A 20,271-nucleotide genomic window follows, 5' to 3' on the forward strand; every position below is an offset into this window, starting at 1 on the left:
ACTTAAAAGTGCTTCCTGCTGTCACAGTGAAGTCAAATTCAGCCCAGGAGAATCAGTTTCACCCTGTGGGTGCCCAGCTCTAATTATGTAACAGCTTCTAATTATAAAACAGTATTCAGCTGAAGAAGAATGCTTATTAACTAGGCATCCTATTAAAATGAAGAGTTTATATGCTTCAAGTTGCTTGTTTGGAAAACGTGCTAAGGATTGCCTTGTGGGTCCGTGCAGGCATGCGAACATGCGAGGGCACGCACACACAGCTCAGTTCCTTACACTCTGGCAGGTGTTTAAATTTTTGGACATACTAGCTAGGGTTCTTGGTGATCTATTCATATTTAGTTCAGTGAACAGAAATTGTTAATTTGCCAGTGAGAACAGAAGAAAAAGGAAAAAAAAACCATGGGAATGAACTAACCATATTTTAACAGGCAAAAGCTAGTAGAGCAGGTGACAAGATATTTGGGGGTACAGGGGCTAAAAGGTGAAAAGAGTTCCGTCCCATTACAAGACCTGTGAGCGTACAGGGAAGTCTCTTCTTTAGAGACCTAGGTTTTCCAGGACACCTAGGTGTCTCCAGACCTACGTTCTCCAGAAGTGGAGAGATGAAACACAGAGGGCGTTTTCTAGAGTGGATCACCACTGGGAAATTTTCCTCTGCCCAATACACAGGTCACTGAGAACAGGGAGTCACAGTGGACGCTCAGGAAAACAGCAGGTGTAACTCAGGTCCTGAGATTCTCCACTCACAGAAGTAACAAATATGGTGCATTTTCTCTTCTTTCTTTCTTTCTTTTTTTAATTAACTAAGAAATACAAATTCTGCATTCAGGATTTCCATTAGTAACAGCTCAGATTTTTAAAAATCTGAATAACCCACAGGCCCCAGATCTCTTTGAATTTTATCCTAAAATTCACAATGGCTTAATTAACAAAGAATGGTTCCTATCAGCAAAACTCCCTCTCTAGAAAACACAATTCTGAAATTCTAAATTGAAGGGGCTTGGCAGAAATTGGGGGTTGGGGTTAAGAGGTATCTTAGGCTCTCTTCTGTGAATATATATATTCTCCATTTCTTTCAGAAGGACGTGCTCTCCTGAACTTCCAAGCAGCTACAGGATTTCTTGAGCTAAAGACCCTGTGACATATGTATTTTCTTAATCATACAAATGTTCAAATAAACATTAACAAATTCTAATAAATTTAAATGTACTGTTCAGCCCTCAAGACTGTTAGGAGCTTAGAATGCTCTTAATGGTTCCATCTGTACATGTGTTCGTGTATATGAACACACACAAAAACTGTGCATTTGATGTCTGGCTCAGAGGTGGATTTTTAGGATACCATAGGAAGTCTTTGATGGTATATTCATGAGTGACATTTGTATTTAATTAATGATAAAAAAAACACAGCCTCTTGCTAGTGAGCACAAAATAAAATGATGACATGGGAATGAGTTAGTTCAGACATTAATAGCCCCTATACTTGGCAGAGCAAGGTGATGAGAGAGTATAGTACAGCAGTGAGAAAAATAGTGCATCTCAATGCTAGGATATATCCACAAAAATATGCGGAATAAAATAATTATCTGTAGATGGTTTTCTTAGTTACCCCTTCATCTCCCTCAACATTTCTATTACTTATTTCCATACTGGATGACAAGCATTTTCATTTATGGTTATTAAGACACTGAGATTTCCTTGGTTATTGTTATAATTCACAAAGTATTTTTTGTCTTTCTTCTCCCCAAATGGAAATCAGACAACAATGGTTTTCTGACACCCAAATATCTGGGCTCTAAAGAAAGGATATCTAAGCAGAATATTAATTCATTTAAATCCATCTTTGCAAGATGAATTGCTGTAGTCATTACAAAATAAATCCTTTTTAAAAAAAAACATACAGTGCTATATTAGTTTCGGCTATACAATACCATGATTCAATGGTTCCATACATGACTCAGTGCTCATCATGGTAAGTGTACTCTTAATCTCCTTCACCTGTTTCACCCATCCCCCCACGCCCTCCCCTCTGGTAAACATCAGTTTATTCTCTTATCATTTCTATAGTTAAAGACTCTGTTTCTTGGTTTGACCATCCCCTCTCTTTTTTCCTTTGCTCTTTTGTTTTAAGTTCCACATATGAGTGAAATCATAAGATATTTGCCTTTCTCTGACTTACTCACTTAGCATTATACTCCCTAGCTCCATCCGTGTTGTTGCAAATGGTAAGATTTCATTCCTTTTTTATGACTGAATAGCATAAATAGATAGATCGATTGATCGATCGATCACATTTTCTTTATCCATTCTTCTATCAATAGACACTTGGGCTGCTTCCATAATCTGGCTATTGTAAATAATGCTGCTATAAAAAAAAATAATGCTGCTATAAATGTAGGGATATACACATTCCTCTGAGTTAGTGTTTTTGTATTTTGGGGGGTAAATATCCAGTAGTGCAATTACTGGACTGTAGAGTATTTGTAACTTTCTGAAGAACCTCCATGCTGTTTCTTGTATCTTTGTTTATCTTTTACTGTCATACTTGTCATACATTATGTTCCATCCCTTTTAATGTAAATATATCTCAGTATTTTCCATATATATATATATATATATATATATATATATATATATGAAATGATTTGTGCTTCTCTGCCTCTAAATCACAGAATTTTAAGTCTTGAATGGCTTTTAAAAAAGCATATGCCTTTTTTAAATTAAAAAAATATATAAAGCATGTACTTTTTTTAAAATTGAAAAATACATAAACAAAGCATGTGCCTCAAGAATTCCTTTATAATTTCTTAATCCTTTTAATCCTCTCTTTGTGAAAGTCAAGTAAGTACTAAGAGGCTGGGGTTAGGCTTATGGAAACTTCCAAGTAATATGCCTCTTCAAATAATTGAGAAAGAAATACCTCTTAAGATTTTACATTATAGACTTTTTAAATACTAAGATTTTAACACAAAACAATTAAATATCCTAGCTTTTGACCTGGAGCACACAACCAAAGTTTAGTTATTATTACAACTGATTCAGGATCTCACTGAGAATCTATCATATGAGATCTAGACAACTACCAGATGCCATGTTAACAACCCAAGTTTTCATAATATAGCAATCAGAAATTTGGCTCTGAATTTTCTCCAAACCCATGTAAGCGTAAATCTCGAATTTCCTTTTTAAATTAGACCGTTAAATTGCTTTGACCCGTTTACAAAGCACATGAAGAGTTCACTTTGATAGACACTAAGGCAAGAACACATTTTCTGCTACTAAATGAAGGTTTTTCAAACAACAGACTTTCATTTCAAAATAAGAGAAAACAGGTCACAGTCCCCAAATTTCAAAAAGCCCAAAGGCTATGGGGTGTCTGGGTGGCTCAGTGGATTAAGCCTCTGCCTTCAGCCCAGGTCATGATCTCAGGGTCCTGGGATGGAGCCCCACATCGGGCTTTCTGCTGAGCAGGGAGCCTGCTTCCCTTTCTCTCTCTGCCTGTCTCTCTGCCTACTTGTGATCTTTCTCTCTCTCTCTCTGTGTCAAATAAATAAATAAATAAATAAGCCCAAAGGCTAAAACCCCGTATCAGTTTTTACAGTATTGACTTCTCTAAGAAGTTAACTTCTCTAAATATTTTAGTGTGAATGATCAACTACGTAGGGGAAGTTCTTTGACTCCATAAACATCAGTAAGTAAAATGATCTGTTTTAGCTGTATTATTGCCACTTAGAGAGGACCACATTTACTGCTCTGTCCCAGTGTGAAATATATAGGAGTATTTCCCAATACTTCTTCCTCCCCCACCCCTTTTTTTTCCCCTCAAAATAAATTTGCTTGATCCTCACCTCTCCTCAATTTACCTGGGAAGCTAATGCCTATTTGGACCGAAAAACACACATAAAAGTCTACCTAGACAATTGTCCCAAACTTTAAACTAGGATGTTTAAGTAAAGTGCCTTTTGAATATGGTCATCACACTTACTGAATTTAAATATTTAAATTTTGCTTAAATTTGAATATTTAAATTTTACTTAGATTTAAATATTTGTATTTTACTTCAATTTAAATATTTAAATCTTACTCAAATTTAGAAATTTCAATTTGATTTAAATTTGGAAACTTAAATCAAATTTAATTTAAATTTGGATATTTAAGTTTAGGAACAAATATTCTCTTCTGGCATTTGATTTTCTCATTTTACCCTTTTTCTGATTTTCCCAAATGGGCACTGTTGTCTTTGTGTATGACAATTACTCTTAATGACTGATCTTTTTAATGAAGTGCTCTTCAACACAGCTGTTTCTCAGCATGTTGATATACTTGCATAGCTATAGGAGACGATTATATTCAAGCAATACTGCAGTCATTCGTCATACCCTAAACTGAGACCCTTCCACTGTGTTAGTGGTGGTCCTTTTGCTTTGTGATTTTACATGACAGCAACAAAATCAATCACTAAGAAGTCTGAGGTATAATGGGGCACCTGGGTGGCTCAGTCGTTAAGTGTCTGCCTTTGGCTCAGGTCATGATCCCAGGGTCCTGGGATCGAGCCTGGCATCGGGCAACCCCCTTGGTAGGAAGCCTGCTTCTTCCTCTCTCATTCCCCCTGATTGTGTTCCCTCATTATGTCTCTCTCTGTCAAATAAAACCTTAAAAAAAAAAAAAAAAGGTTTTGGATATAATTCTAGAGAAACACATAAAGGAAAAGACAATTATTAAAAGCATGTAAGAAACCCATAAAAAGAAGGATCCGTAAGTGAGACTCCCATGAAAGTGTCCCCATGACACCTGTTCAGTTGATCATTTTTGTAAAAAAGAACTGAAGCTTCTTGCTTGGGCAGAACCTGTTTTGATACCGCAGAAATTTAGAAACCCCTATCTTACCTATTTCTGCCACCAGCGGAACCCTCAATAGAAGACCAAGAACACCCAGACCCTGACGCAGGGGAGGCAAAGCAAAGATGATAACACAGCCCAGAGCAGGCTCAATGCTTACCTGGCTCGGGCCTCAGGAGGGAGTGGCGGGTCACCAGCAGAGTGGCTCGGGGAGGCCGGTGGCCGAGGCGAGGAGAGGGACACGCTGTGCATTTGCTTTGGGGACCTTGGCACTTCACTAAAGGCACAGTCTCGCCCAGGGAACGGGAAGGATGAGGAACTCTCAACCGTGGGGGCCAGGTCACGGGCCTGCCCGGTGGTGCTGGGCTCCTGACCCCGTCTTTGGTTTTCCACGTTGAGCAGCACCTCGGTGTCCGAAAGCCCATCGCCCCCGGAGAGAGCATAGTCCTTGGAGTACAGAGAGCATGACTCTTTGCCTGGCTCGGCCTGTCTGTCACCTTTCCCTCCCCTCTTGTCAGCAGCATCGGCGTCCTTCCTGGACTTGGTGTATCGGGACGGCGATTCCGAGTCCGCTTCGGAATCCAGCGCTATCCCGTACTTCTCAGCCAGCTGCCGTCTCCTTTCCGCTTTGTACCGTGCGATTCTCTCTGCTTTGGACTCCAGAGCCTGGGTGTCCATGAGACCTGAACCACAGGAGGGCTCTGCATGGATGCCCGAGGTTTCGGTGCAAAGTTTGGAACGGGTCTGTTTTTCCACCGAGGAATCTGAAGTGTCCTCCTCTTCATTGGACCGGCCTACAAGGGACCACACGGGGGACACGAACAGAGTTCAAGAACAGAGGCGCATTGACTGCACTCTTTTCTGTGCACAGAAGTGAATTTTTCCAACTGCAGCCACATGCTTGGTACAGAAAATGTCTAACATTGAAAACATAGGAAGGTAAAACTCCCAATCACCAATAATCATTAATACATAATAATAAATAATAAGTTGATAATTTGCCAAACATTTCTATATATTCCTTCTAGTCTTTTTTTTTTAATTGATTTCTTTTCTCCCACATAAAATAATTTATGTTTTATATACCACTGATGTACTGTATAAAACATTTTCTTATATTTGGAAGTCTTTTCTTGAAGACATTCTTTAAAGCTTTGTAATATTCTATTCAACAGGCATTCCATAGCTAATTTAACCCTTCTCATATTCCTGGGCATTTGCATTGTTGCCAATATTTTTTTCATTGTTTCTAACTTTTAATCAGTCTGATTTTCTGACTACTATCACAACAGATAATGGTTAATTGCTTTATCAAAAAGTGTATCATTTTAGGGACACCTGGGTGGCTCAGTTGGTTGGACGACTTCCTTTGGCTTAGGTCATGATCCCGGAGTCCCGGAATCGAGTCCCACATCGGGCTCCCAGCTCCATGGGGAGTCTGCTTTGCTCTCTGACCTTCTCCTCACTCATGCTCTCTCTCACTGTCTCTCTCTCAAATAAATAAATAAAATCTTTAAAAAAAAAAGTGTATCATTTTAAGAGACTTGCTAGACTGTCAAGTTGATTTCTATAAAGTTTGCGTCAATTTATACTTGAACCTGCACTATATGTTCGCTTGCAAACATTAAATGTTCATTTAAAAAATTTCCTTTGATTACTAGAAAAAGAGAATTTGTGCTTTTTTCAATTATTAGCATTTGTATTACTTTTTTCTTTTCTGGAATATCTGATGAAGCTTATTTAAGCTCTATAGTGTCACTTTTATTGGTTTGCATGCATTTTTTTTTTTTTGAGACCCTGAACCTTAATCTCATTCATGAGTATTTCAAACTTGTTTAATATTCTGTGACATCCACATGGAAGATTTTCTTTGGTGTCAATTGACCTGGTCATTTGTGATTTCTCAAGCTGTTTCTGTGTCCTTTCCCATTCAATGTGCATGAAATATTCACCTGTTTTCATGTTTTTAATTATTTTCTTAAAGTTAATCATGTGATTAATTGGGACTTATTTTTGTGTTTCGTGTAAGCGAGAAGAGGTCTATGACCCCTTCCCTACTGCACAATAACCTATTTTCCCAGTACCATTTTATTAAACAAGTCTCCCCTTTCTCATGAATATGTGATGCTTAAATTATAATACATAGATTCACATTTTACATACATGAGGGTTTATTTCTGGCTACAAATTTTTATACTCTATTCTTGATTCTCAAGTAATTTTTAAAAATCTTACTTCTCTAGCTTTCTTGCCATAGAAGATCAGGAACTCTAGGTAAGTGACATGATCACATCACAAAGTGAGATCAACAGCCGTAAGGAAGAACCCAGAAAACACTGGCCATAAAAAGCAGCAGCATGGAGCTGCGGACCAGGGATGGGTTGAGAAGAACAGCCCCGTATGGGTCATCCACTTCCAAGCCCAAGTTGAATATTTCATATTCCTAACGTTGACAGTTACCAAAAAAAGTTAAGTCACATTTGAAATATGGTTTAATATGAAATACACATGCAATACATTTAAAATGACATGTAAATTATTTACATTAAAATAATTTAAGTAGAATGTTTGTTGCATTAACACATAGACTAAGAACCCTAACCACTCAAAGGTCCAGGTTCATTTTAAATTGCTCCCTGCTGCGAGCGACCAGGCTCTGTGCTGGGCACCTGGGTATTCTGTTTAAAGGAGTCTCATTGAGTCCTCTAAGGCTCTGTGCTGGGCACCTGGGTATTCTATTTAAAGGAGTCTCATTGAGTCCTCTAAGAACTCTTACTGAGAAGAGGCCAGCAGGTCCTGTGCCAGCACCCTGAGAGGGCCAGCAGGGAGATGCTGTTCCTGCCCTCTAGGGGTCCCAGGCAGGGAGGAGGAGTGAAATGTCGTCATCAATTTCCCAACAGTGTGCCAAGAGGAACCATTTCTTCCTGCTATGATCCCAGAGGAGCACACCTATGAGATGGGGCAGAGTTGACATATGTGTCATTGTAGGTTTCACAAATAACGTGTATTTAATAAGTAAGTACACCTCCACACTTCACTTTTGTGGACTATCTCATTTTCCTCCAATGCCACTGGGTAAAGAAGGCAGCATGAACCATCTCCGGCAGCCTGCAGGACGGTAGGCCACCAGACAAGCACGCTCACCGGTGTGGGGGCTGGCCGGGTCTGTGGCGCGCATGTATCTGGGCGTGTCTTCCTCCAGCGGGCGATGAGTCACTAAGCCCGTGCAGCTCTGCAGCAGGATAGGCTGCGTGTCCGTTTCAATTCCTTCGAGGCGCCGGGCAATTCTTTCTTTTCTGTGCAGGGCACCAAAGACAGGCCTTGTGAGCCATGGAAAGCGGTTCTCAGGGAAAGTGAATACTGCTTCACCAAGTTCTTCTACTTTCTAACGAGGTGCAATCAATTTCTTACCTTTTCATTTCTAAAAATTCTTTCCTCTTTGGTTCAAAGATTTTTCTTAATTCTGCAACTAAAATAAAACAGAAGAATAAAAAGATACTTCAGTGTTCAGTATCATGCGTTCATTCATTCCTTCATGAGACATATATCTATTGAACTTCTATATTATCGAACTTATATGTTAATATTGAACTTACATATTATGTATTATTGAACTTATGTATATATAACTTATGTTATAGTATGTTCAATAACATATGTTCTTGAACTTGTGTTTCTGTTCTTAGGTCCCGTGCAGTGTTTTCCTGGAGACTGTCTTCTAGTGTGAAAGGGCAGATGCCACAAGGGATGTGTAAACACACACACACACACACACACACACACACACATATCACATCACATCACAGGCTGTGCTAAGAAGTAAAACCATGAGTTCTGTTTCATCCAGGGGAGTCAGAGAAGGCCTGAACATCAAGATCTCTCCAGCAAGCAGATATCTCACTATCTGTCTTTGATTCTTACTACGTTCAACAAAGTATTCCGAGTTTTTCTGCTATAGGAAACTTCTAACGTTGGCAGAAGCAGAGACCAGAACTAGAGCCCCCACACGCCCATCAACAAGCCACAACCCCCATGTTTCCCCACACTCCTATTTCACCCTATCATTGAACCTGTAAAAATCTGTGACTTGCTGATCGTGTTTCCAGCCATCCCTAATGGAGCTTTATGGACATTTACCGCGGTTTAGGTTAACACAGTTCTAAGCATCCCCTTACTGGCTTTCGCTGCCAGGAAATGTTAACATTTGTTTCCCTGCTCTAATTTGGATGGATAGATAAACTAACAACCCTAATTCTCCTGGTAACACCGGATGGATGGACAAATGTCTGGCTGATGCTGGGAGGGTCTCATGCGATACTGATGCCAAATAACTGTTTCTTTGGAGAAATGGCCCAATTTGGTGGAGAATAAAGTTCTCTCTTCTCACTTCCTCCTCAACCACGTGAATTCTCAAAGGCTCATCTGAGTGGCTCCTGTTGGGGACCCGGGAATACCAGGCAGAAGTGTCATTAACAGCCCTGGGGGTCCAAGGAACTTTGAAAGGTTGAGTCAAAGAAGAAACTCAATGGAGGCATACAAGAATGCTGGAATATTTTTAATTTCTTTTTTAAGATTTATTTGTTTATTTGAGAGAGAAAGAGAGAGAAGAACACAAGCAGGGGGAGCAGCAGGCAAAGAAGCAGGCTCCCCATCCAGCAGGGAGCCCGATGAGGGACTTGATCCCAGGACCCTGGGATCATGACCTAAGCTGAAGGCTGACGCTTAATTGAGCCACCCAGGTGTCCCTTTTTCAATTTTCTTTTTTATTTTAAAGTAAATTCTACATCTTGGGCCACCTGGGTGACTCAATTAGCTAAGAGTCCCACTCTTGACTTTGGCTTAGGTCATGATCTCAGGATTGTAAGATCCGGCCCTAGGTCAAGCTCCACACTAGACATAGAACCTGCTTAAGATTCTCCCTCTCTCTCTGCCCTTCCTCTCCCCAACTCTCTAAAATAATAACAATAAAATAAAGTTAACTCTGTGTCCAATGTGGGGCTCAAACTCATGGCCTTGAGATCGAGGGTCACATGCTCTTCTGACTAAGTTAGCTAGGTGCCCCTCAATTCTGGAATTCAACTTCCAACTGCTTTCATTTCTATTTTATTTTTTTAAAGCTGTCATATTTAGTAATGAGTCAAAACCACACACACATACATACATACACACACACTCCCCTTTTATATTGCCCTTTGACCGTCTTTGGAGACACAAGCCTTGTTTTTATTTATTTTTAATTGATAGCTGCCTTACAATTTTAGTTTGACTTCTGTTGAGATAGTTACACGCAACTAATGAATCATTGAACACTACACCAAAAACTAATGATGTACTATATGTTGGTGAATTGAATTAAAAAAAAGATAGTTGGCTTTAAAAAAGTCTCTCCCTCAGGTGGCTTTCCCAGGAACCAGAGAAGCTGGAGGCAGAAGTATACTTGCTCTGTACTGTCAATTACAGCTCTATTTGGAAGACAAGGGAATAATGGTAATGGTGCATCTGCCATGTTACCTTTCGAGGAAGCTTGACTAATACTAGCTCCCCAGTTAATCAAATTAGCTCCAGCAAGATTATGGTGATAAAACTTTAATGACTGGTAGTGCATATTTTGAAAATATTTCCAAGAATGAGATAAACCAAAGAGTATCAATTAACTATTTAAACCCTAAGAAGAGCAAGGGGTCATATTTTTCCTAAGAGTGTGCCAGAAGCTACTGGAACCAAATTCCAAGTGCTCTGAAAGGTAGGGTGCTTGGGATGGGGAGCTCCAGCCCCACGCCGGGTGTAGAGATTAATTTAAAATTAAATAAATAAATGTACCAGCAAGTTTATTCATTCTTAGTGGAGACCCACAGTGAATCTTTCAGGGGGAAAAAAAAAAATCCCTTAAACAAACAAATTACCTCTCAGTCAATTCTTTTGTAACCAATTTATTTTTCAGTTACCAAGATTTGCTTCATTCCTATAGACATAAGATTACAGGGGGAAAAAATGATGTGGAAGACAAAAGAAGTCATAGAGAAGCTTCCTTTCCCAAGTCTATAATTTAAAAGTAAAATTAGGAAAACATGCAATATAATTACTCTAGCATCTCTAGTCCATGGGAAAACACTTTAGTTGTGTAAAATAGAATAAGTTTTTATTTGAATTGCTGATGTGTGCATATTTTTTTGGACCCTTTCCAGGAAAAAAAAACAAAAACAACCACCTCTTCTGGGCTCTTACAGTCCTCCTTAGGCCCTTTGGTTGGAAGTTTTGGTCAGGTTTATCATAAAGCATAAAAGGGGCTGATACTAAGAAATCACAGAAGTCATCCCAGCTGTGGAAATCTATGTTGCCCTCCATTCTTTCAGTCATAAAGCACTACCACAGTTATGGTCTGGAAGATAGTGTTGAATACAATTAGTTACTGTTCATGATCTACCAAAAGCAGTCTTGTCTTTACTATGATTATATAACAGACTTATAGAAAAATCGACACATGCTTCATAATGTGTTTACAGTTTACTAAATTTATTTTTATCCTTTTCCATAGGCATATTTACATGTGTTATGTGTGTATAGACATGCATGAATGTACACATATGTGCATACAATTTTTTAAAGACTTATTTATTTTAGAGAAAGTATGAGGGTACGAGTCGGGGGGCGGGGCTGGAGGGAGATAGAGAGAGAGAATCCCAATCAGGCTCCACACCCTGTGCAGAGCTGGCCATGGGACTCCATCCCATTACTCTGAGATCATGACCCGAGCCAAATCCAAGTGTCAGATGCTCAACCGACTGAGCTACCCAGGCCTACCCACATATTAATTTTTCTGAACTATTCAAGAGTAAGTTGCAGCACGATATCCCTTTATCTCTAAATTTATCAGTATATATTTCCTAAAAACAGGAAATAAGAATGTGTTTTTAATTGGATAAAGCTGAGATGCCTGGGTGGCTCCATTAAAAGCAGCTGTCTTCAGCTCGGGTTGTGATTCCGGGGTGCTAGGATCGAGCTCTGCATTGGGCTCCTTGCTCAGTGGGAAGCCTGCTTCTCCCTCTCCTTCTGCCACTCCCCCTGCTCGTGCTGTCAAATAAATAAATAAAACATTTAAAAAAAAAAACAAAATTGGATTAAGCAGCTATAATTCAGCTGATTGTACACTGTGGTATAATGCATACCACTCATAAATGGTTCAGGTAACAGTAATAGCAATCATTGTATAATACAGATCGAAATAGGTGCTGTTGATCTAACTTCCATTGTAACGAATTTTCTACTTGCCTTCAAGTACATTCAAGTACAATAAAACTGTGACATATACTAAATTATTCCTCATTGCACCTGCTATCTTAGCCTGCTGCCCTCCTCTAAGTAATTCCAAACAGTGCTTCTGTGCCAACAAAGATTCTATTAGTCTATTTCTTTAGTTATTTTTGAAGGGAATCAGACGGTCATTTTCTGAGTCAGGTAACTGAAAGGCAATTGACATCAGGGCTATCATACTTTACAAAGTTATTTAACTTGCTTTATCATAATATATAATGCCAATACCCAGCATAATGTGGTCTACTGGGCAGTTTTCTTGGGCAACACTGTTTCTTTAATTAGCCCTGAGAAACAGGCTTTCTGGTAAAATTATTGTTGAGTTCAGGCGTCCAAACCCAAGCACAGTAGAATCTTCCAAAGAAATATAAGTGGCAGAGGACTGCCAAGAACACCTCCCTCCCACCCTGCACTTGACAAGCTGAGAGCACAGCCCAGACCCAGAAAGTCCTGAAAAGGAATCGGACTTCCCGCACTTTAATTTTCACACGTGGATGGCAGCCACTAATACAAAGACAAGCAGCTTATAAAATCAGAGATTATAAAACTAGAGGACTAAGGGGGCGGGGTGAGGGCTGAGAAGTGTGGGATTTCTTTTTGGGGATAAGGAGAGTGTTCCAAAGTGGACTATGGTGATGGGTGCACAGCTCTGTGGATATGCTAAAAGCCACTGACCTGTATACTTTGGATGGATGGATTATAGATTGCTTGAATTATATTTCAAGAAAGCTATTAAGAAAGTAGACTAATATATTTGGTCCATTTCATAATGCATAAATGGAAAAACTATTTTAATATCATCATCTTTACAGAGGTAAAGATTTTTAACCCTTGGATAACTTGTTTGTGAGAGAGAAAAAGTCAATGATCATTTTAATGCTCAATTTCACAAAGGCAAGAATTCCTCACTAAATGACCAGAAACTTCTATACATGTATAAAAAGACATAAAACGCTATGCCATGAAAATGGTTGTAATCAACTCCTACTTTCACCATTATATCGCCAAGAGCTGACAGAATCATTAAAATATTTAAGATGGAGAAGTGAGATTAGAGGTCATACGTGGGTCTTTCCAAATTCGGGTCTTTCCCGAATTCATCAATTACAGAACATAAAAGAAGACTCTGCAGAATTTACATGAAATTCAGGAGGGGAGGGGTTCGGATACTCTTTAAGCACATTTTGAAGATCTTGTGAATTTAGAAACATAAATCTCATTAATACATGGTATTACCTCTGATTTGTGAAAAAGTACATTTTCATCAACAATTATGATACATTTTTTTTATGATTTTATTTATTTATTTGAGAGAGAGAGAGGGAGTGAGAGAGCACAAGCAGGGGAAGAGGCAGAGGGAGAAGGAGAAGCAGGCTCCCTGCTGAGCGGGGAGCCCAATATGGGTCTTGATCCCAGGATCTCAGGATCATGACCTGAGCCAAAGGCAGCCGCTTAATTGGCTTAGCCACCCAGCTGCCCCTATGATACATTTTCTAATGAAACTGGTAAATCAACTTAAGTTGTTCTTAAATTTTGGCACATATGGAGTTACAAGCTGTTGAACCTGAAAGGCACCTTGCATCTCATATACCATTTCTAATTTTTCTGACCCTAATATTGCACGTGCTGTTGCTCATCAAGGAGAAAGGACCACGGCAGACAAAGAGGATGAGTGAAACAGCTTTTGCTACAGAACTTTGCCTAATCAGTCCAATCTTCTAAGTTCCTGCTCAAATCAATCTGTTCACCCTTGAACTTTGCTTGGACCATCTTCCCAGACTGTAAGCTTGGCTCAGATTCACCAGAGCTGCTTTGTCTTTCACGAAGAGTCTAAAAAATTGGAAGGCCCTTTCCATGTCACGCCATCCAGGTGGGAACCCGCAGCATGTCTCCTTCCCATGGAAGCCCTTGAACAGCCAATGGGAGTGAATGAGATGGCAATGCAGCCCAGCAGGTCCCATGAACTATCAGAACAGTCTCTCTCCTATGACATCTCATCTACTTCTGTGTAATTCAACAAAGTATTCTCGTCCGGGGCCTCCGGGACAACACGGAGTAAGTCTGTATTTCAGTTGACAGTTTTCTAAGTGCTTGAAAATTGCAAAATGTCTCTGTTTAAATTGTCTCCACAAGGCCGAATCTCTGGGGTGCTCCAAATACCCATCCTCGTCAGACTATGTCTAAGCACATCACCTATTCAATTCCTCAGGCTGTACACCCATGTATCAGTGGGCCTTTTAAACTAGATTTAGTGTCTATTAAAAGAATATTTTTCCTGGTCTTATCTCTTTTGGGTTTGATCTCATGTTTGTTTATTTGTTTCTTTCAGAGGACAAAATAGAAAAGAAAAAAAATCTGACCCTCCACCAAAACCTGTTTCTTCTGAAGTAATGGTTACACAGAGGGTTTAGCATGAGAGCAGTTTGAGAGCTGGTATGCCCCTCTTCCAGTATTAGAGTTGGGGGACACAAAGATCTGGTTAACATTTCCATCATTTCTCAGGCAAAACACAGGGAGTAGTGGGTTCATGGCAGCTGCGAATGTTTTACTGCACTTGTATCTTTACCAATGAAAAAAACGAATTCACAGAACACGTGAGTGCCTACCTGGGGAAAGAGATGCAGGAGCTATGGAGTGTCCTGGAAACCCAGTGTGCTGCCTGGCAGGGAGCTCTAAGATACTCAGTGCAAAGGCACCAGCAAAGCACCAAGAGGCAGAGGGAGTGGACAGAGTGGACGGAGTAGATAAGGGCTTATGAACAACACTCACTGCCCCTGGAGAAGGTGAGAGGTAGGAGTGATGACGTGGGTGGATTCTATGCTGGCTCTTTCTGTCGCCCTCCCCACCCGGCCTCCAGGGAATTCCCGAAGACGGCTAAAATGACAAGGACGGACACAGAGAAAGGTGCAGATGAAACACGCAAGAAGAGAGGTACCTTCATTAAGGTTAATTCTTGCAACAGGCAGAAAGGAACACAAAGGAGGGTATACACTGGAGCTTTGGAATGAATTCCCCTCAGAGAAAATCAGGTGACACAATACTTATGTGCCCGGGACACTGGTCAACCATTTAGAGAAAATCTCACCTTTTGGAAGTGCAGTTAAAATCTTAGCATCGATTCTTCTTCTGTGGTTAGCAAGCTGTTCTTTCTCTTCAAGCCAGAACTCTTTCTGAAAGCTAAAAATTAAATTATGCCATTAATAATGTTTAAAGTCAATGTGAATCAAGATATATGATGTTAAGTGAAAAAAAAAGCAAAACAAGAGTTACGTGACTGTTATACATAGTGAAATACATGTATGTGGATTACAAGTAAAGAGTTTTATTTCTGGGAGTTAAATGCTAGCTTTTTTCATTTATTTATAGTCATGTCCCTAAAACTTTTTTGTGTAACAGAAGAATTACGTCAGCACAGGCAGGTGGCATGGCGTCAGGGGTAACAACATGGCGGAGCCGCAAGTTGGATGCCTGGGTTGGGACAGCCACTCTCTTCTACAGCCACTCACCAAGAGCTGGGGAAGCTTGGATTAATTGCTCAACCTTTCTGTGTTCATCTCTTCCTCAGAAAATCAGCAACTTGTCTAGGATATATACATGCTTTCCTCCAGGGCTGAAATTACGGTAAAGTAACAAATGTCTTCAAACAACTAAGAAATCAAAGCATGGTGAGTAGGTCTGAAAGGCTCATGAAGACCTGTCTTGGGATACAGGAGGAAATGAAGGAGGAAAGAATACGGAATTAAGCACAATGTACTTTTCTTCTCTAATGAGGCATATTGTGGGTATAATCTTAATTATCTTCATAAGACTCGGTGAGGCCTGAGCTGCTCAGGGCTATGCTGAGAAAGGTTTAACAGTGGGCTCCTTCCTCTTGCTCTCCCACCTGCTTCCCCTGAGCATGTGCTTTGCAGTCTCTGCTGATGATGTCAATACTCCCACTATGGCCGATCTGCAAGCTTCGCATAAGACTTTCTGGAAAGAGACACATGCACTCGCTCTCACAAGGCAGTGCAAGCCAGCCCTGGCACACTGGCACTATCATCATCCCTGGTTTGCAGATTAGGAAGCTGTTACATGGTTTGCCCAAAGACGACACACCAATCTAGGGGGCCCCAGGCGGCATGCACCAACACCACGGGCCTCCGTGGGAGCATGTCTGGGGTTGTGCAAGACCACAGAGCTGCCACCACACAACAGGAAGAAAACTTAGCATGAAAACAGGAGAACTAATTTTCTTCAGTGACAGGATCACCTCCAGAAAGGTGAACGACAGCCTTGCAAAGGCTGAACTTCAGTGCAAAGTTGACCCTCCTGAAGGGCTTGTCCTCCATTTGCATTTCTGCCCTGCAGGGGTGCCTGTCCATTAGGGGTTCCAGGGGGACTGGACTGAGGAAAGTTCTGTGCATACCAGGTAAGTGGGACACACAAATTATCTACACCCCATCCATCAATTCAATTTCAAGTAGCTGGCGCAAGATCCAAGACAGGGGACAGATCTGCTAGAACCAAGTTCATCTGAAATCTTTCTTATTGCTGATAAATGTGGTAGGGCTTATATTCATAAATAGGTCTGCCATATATTCATATTATTTCATAAAAAGTCTTGAGAATAAGTAGTCATTATAAATCACACTCCAAATGGTTTAAAGACTCTAGGACACCTGCTTAGGTCAGAAATGTGGACTTGGCACTGACTTCTAAACAGCGATCATGATGCATTGATAATTTTTTTTTCAGTGTTTTATTCAGATTTACGACTTAGTATATAAACCAACAGAAGCACATAACTGTAGAAGTATAGCCCACTGAAAGAATGGCATGCTATTGTCACCGGTTAATCAGCTACTTGTGTAAACATCTGGATAAAGTTCTGTACTTTCTTCGGGAAACTAAAATCTCAGGAAAAGAATTCTCTACAAAAACAAAAATGGTCCAATCCTGGAAATATTCAGTTTCTCAGGCCACTGATCTTAGGGGACAAAGACTATCTCGTATCTTCAAACATAAATATCTGCATGCTTCTATTTACCCCCTTTTTTGTGTGCTTATCAAAAAGCCGCTAATGAAGACTGAGAAATTCCTCCCCAGTTAAACGTTTTTCTGAACTTCTACAGTGGGGTTTCCAAGTCAGCCCCTGACAGCTCCTGCACTTACCTTCTTCAAACAAGCTTTGAGAGTGTCAGTACCCATAAGAAGGGCAGCCTTTTCCCAGTTGGTCAGAAACCAGTGGGAAACCCAAGCACTGTCAGGAAAAGCTCTTGTGGTTCCTAACACAGCTTACTGTAAATGTGATTTACTCTACCCAGGTTCCCTCCTCTCCAGCCTACCTGAGTCCTGCTCTGTTCAAGGTTAGTTCCTCACGGAAGAAAGTCCTTGACCCCGTACCTGTCCCACCGCACACCAAATATATATTATGCACCTCTGTTGTTTTCTCTCATGGTATCCTGGTTTCTTACTTGTAGAACATGTGGCAAGCATCTTATTTCAAATTATTGATTTATAGGGGTGCCTGGGTAGCTCAGTCAGTTAAGCCTCTGACTCTGGGTTTCAGCTCAGATCATGATCTCAGGGTCTACACCACATGAGAGCCCATACTCTCTCTCTCTCTCTCAAAAAAAAAAAAAAAAGACTGTGGAACATTTGTGAATGAATAATCCCTTCCCATCATCTTCTAATGGCTAATAAAACACAAATACCCTGGGGCACCTGGGTGGCTCAGTCCTTAAGCATCTGCCTTCAGCTCAGGTCATGATCCCAGGGTTCTGGAATCAAGCCCCACATGGGCTGCCTGCTCAGCAGGAAGCCTGCTTTCCCTCTCTCACTCACCCTGCTTATGTTCCTGCTCTCTGTCAAATAAATAAATAAAATCTTAAAAAAAAAAAAAAACCACAAATACCCCAAAAAGCCCAAACATCACCGTCCTTTAATTTTTTTGAGTCAGAGGCACCAAGCAGTGTGACTGGTGGAGCCCAATCCTACCCACACAATGGGAGCCTCCAAAGCACTAAGCTCCACGCGCTCCGTGGCGCTCTCTTCGTGGTCCATCACCCCTGGGGCACGGGCTCTCTGCCTGACAAGCTCTGTAGGCACGGGTGGGTTGCCACAGCTCAACCAAAAGCATAAGAGTCTATTTCAGAATAAAACATATAATCCTCCATATATAGCTAAGGTAAATGCTACAGTCTTGACTTTTGACTTTTGCCATTAAGCTGCACCTTTTGTATTTTTTATATATCTTCATCTCCTCTGAAATAGTGCTCTCTCAGGACTAAATTTTTCATACCCTGCCTCCTTCCCTCTGCTTCAATAATCTAAGAAGCATTGCTCCCTGCCTCCACATTTTTTTTTTTAATGTGTCCCATTAACCTACTTAAATGCCAACAGTAGAAACAAGGGGAAACTTCAGGAGAGTGAGGACAGGATTTTCTGTGGTTACTAGCGTCTGTCTTTGACAAAATGGGGCTACACCATGACTGATCAGTCAGCACCCACGCTGGGAAAGGCTCCCTCCGATCTGTTCACTCTTTTACTGTTGTTCACATTACAATACACAAGAGATCAAAGTCTACTACCTCCTCTTTGTACTTCAGCATCTAGTTGATCTGAATGCTCTGAAGGAGGCAAGTGCCTCCATCTCCAGCCGATTTTACTCTAGTTCCGTGGGCAGAAGGTCGTCATTTGCATGGATCCAGAGGACCTACCGCCCACCATTTTAGAGCGGCTGTGTCCCTCTGAATCTGCTTTCACTGAAACGTCTGACCTTCTAGTTCATGCTGCTGCTATTCTTAAATAAGCAACGCTTTCCTCTTCTTCCTCTTGCACAGCCACTTACTAGCTCTACTACAGCTCTACCAACCTGCCAGGAACATACTGGGAACTAAGCTACTCTGGTCTGAACATCTGTATTCCCCCAAATTTAGATGTTGATATCCTAACCCCCAAATGTGATTCGATGAGGAGGTGGGAACTTTGGAAGGCGATAGGTCATGAGATAAAGACTTCATGAATGAGAACAGTGTCTTTATCTTATAAAAAGAGACTCAGAGACCAACTGTACTTCAATTAAAATAAAACAACTCTTCTGAGAGACCCAGCGATCTCTCTAGCCCATTCCACCAATGAGGACACAAGAAGTTGGCTGTCTCCAACCTTAAAGAGGGTCCTCATCCCATTATGCTGGCCCTCTGATCTCAGACTTCCAGTCTCCAGAACTGTGAGAAAGAAATTTGTGCTGTTTATAAGCCATCCAGTCTAGAGTATTTTGCTATAGTAGCTGGAACTCACGAAAAGTATAAGCCTTAGATTCTATCAAAAACATGGCAAAGATGAGAAATACGGGAAGCTGTGTGAAGCCCCAGAAATGTAAGATTTCCTGAGTTCAATAAGACAGACCACCTTACCGATGACCCTAGCTCATTACTGCTCTAGATGGCCTGATACTAAGACATGGATCAAATCCACCAAGGCTTTATCTCATCTAATGTGCTCACAAGATCTATTTTGCCATTTTCAGGGCAGGGCAGGACCACGCTCAGCCTGATGAGAACAGTTGTTTATTCAATGCCATTGAAATGCAAACCCTTTATAGCAAAGAAACAATGTCATACATGATACATTAGGAACGAAAGCGTCTGAGTGGATTGAGGGGTAAATCAGGGCTGGGTCCTTCTACCATCACCAAGTGTAGGCTGGGATTGATGCCTACATGTCTTAGGGACAATAACTTTGTGTCTCCATTTGAAAATCTCAAATTCTATCAGGGACAGTGATCGACTAAGAAACATCTGGGACACATCTGGCACAAACTTTAATTTTTACGAGAGCTTAAATGAATGATTATGTACCACAGCATCTCAGCATGTTAGGTATATTGAATCAGTGCCCATAACACCTTACAGTCGAGGGAACTGAAATGCAAAATGATTAAAAGACCTCACTGGGGGACACCTGGTGGCTCAGTCGGTTAAGCGTCTACATTTGACTTGGGTCATGATCTCAGGGTCCTGGGATCGAGTCCTGCATTGGGGGTCCCCCTGCTCTGTGGAAAACCTACTCTCCCTCCCCCTCTTCCTCTGCCTCTGCCTGCTGCTCCCCCTGCTTATGCTCACTGGCTCTGTCCAAT

At 40.9% G+C, this 20,271-nt stretch overlaps 1 pseudogene across 1 annotated transcript in view; it reads right to left on the bottom strand.

The window, feature by feature from the left end:
- Window positions 1-20,271, bottom strand: part of LOC309858394 (supervillin-like) — a 41,737-nt pseudogene that overhangs the window by 19,066 nt on the left and 2,400 nt on the right. Inside the window, exons 3-6 of the transcript XR_014316646.1 lie at window positions 15,235-15,326; window positions 8,250-8,307; window positions 7,983-8,134; window positions 4,999-5,632 (exon numbers count right to left, since the gene is read on the bottom strand). The product of XR_014316646.1 is annotated as a supervillin-like (transcript). The remainder of the gene's footprint in view (window positions 1-4,998; window positions 5,633-7,982; window positions 8,135-8,249; window positions 8,308-15,234; window positions 15,327-20,271) is intronic.

The sequence above is a fragment of the Mustela nivalis genome (assembly GCF_964662115.1).
Source record: "Mustela nivalis genome assembly, contig: HAP1_SCAFFOLD_2305, whole genome shotgun sequence".
In the NCBI taxonomy this organism is placed as follows: domain Eukaryota; kingdom Metazoa; phylum Chordata; class Mammalia; order Carnivora; family Mustelidae; genus Mustela; species Mustela nivalis.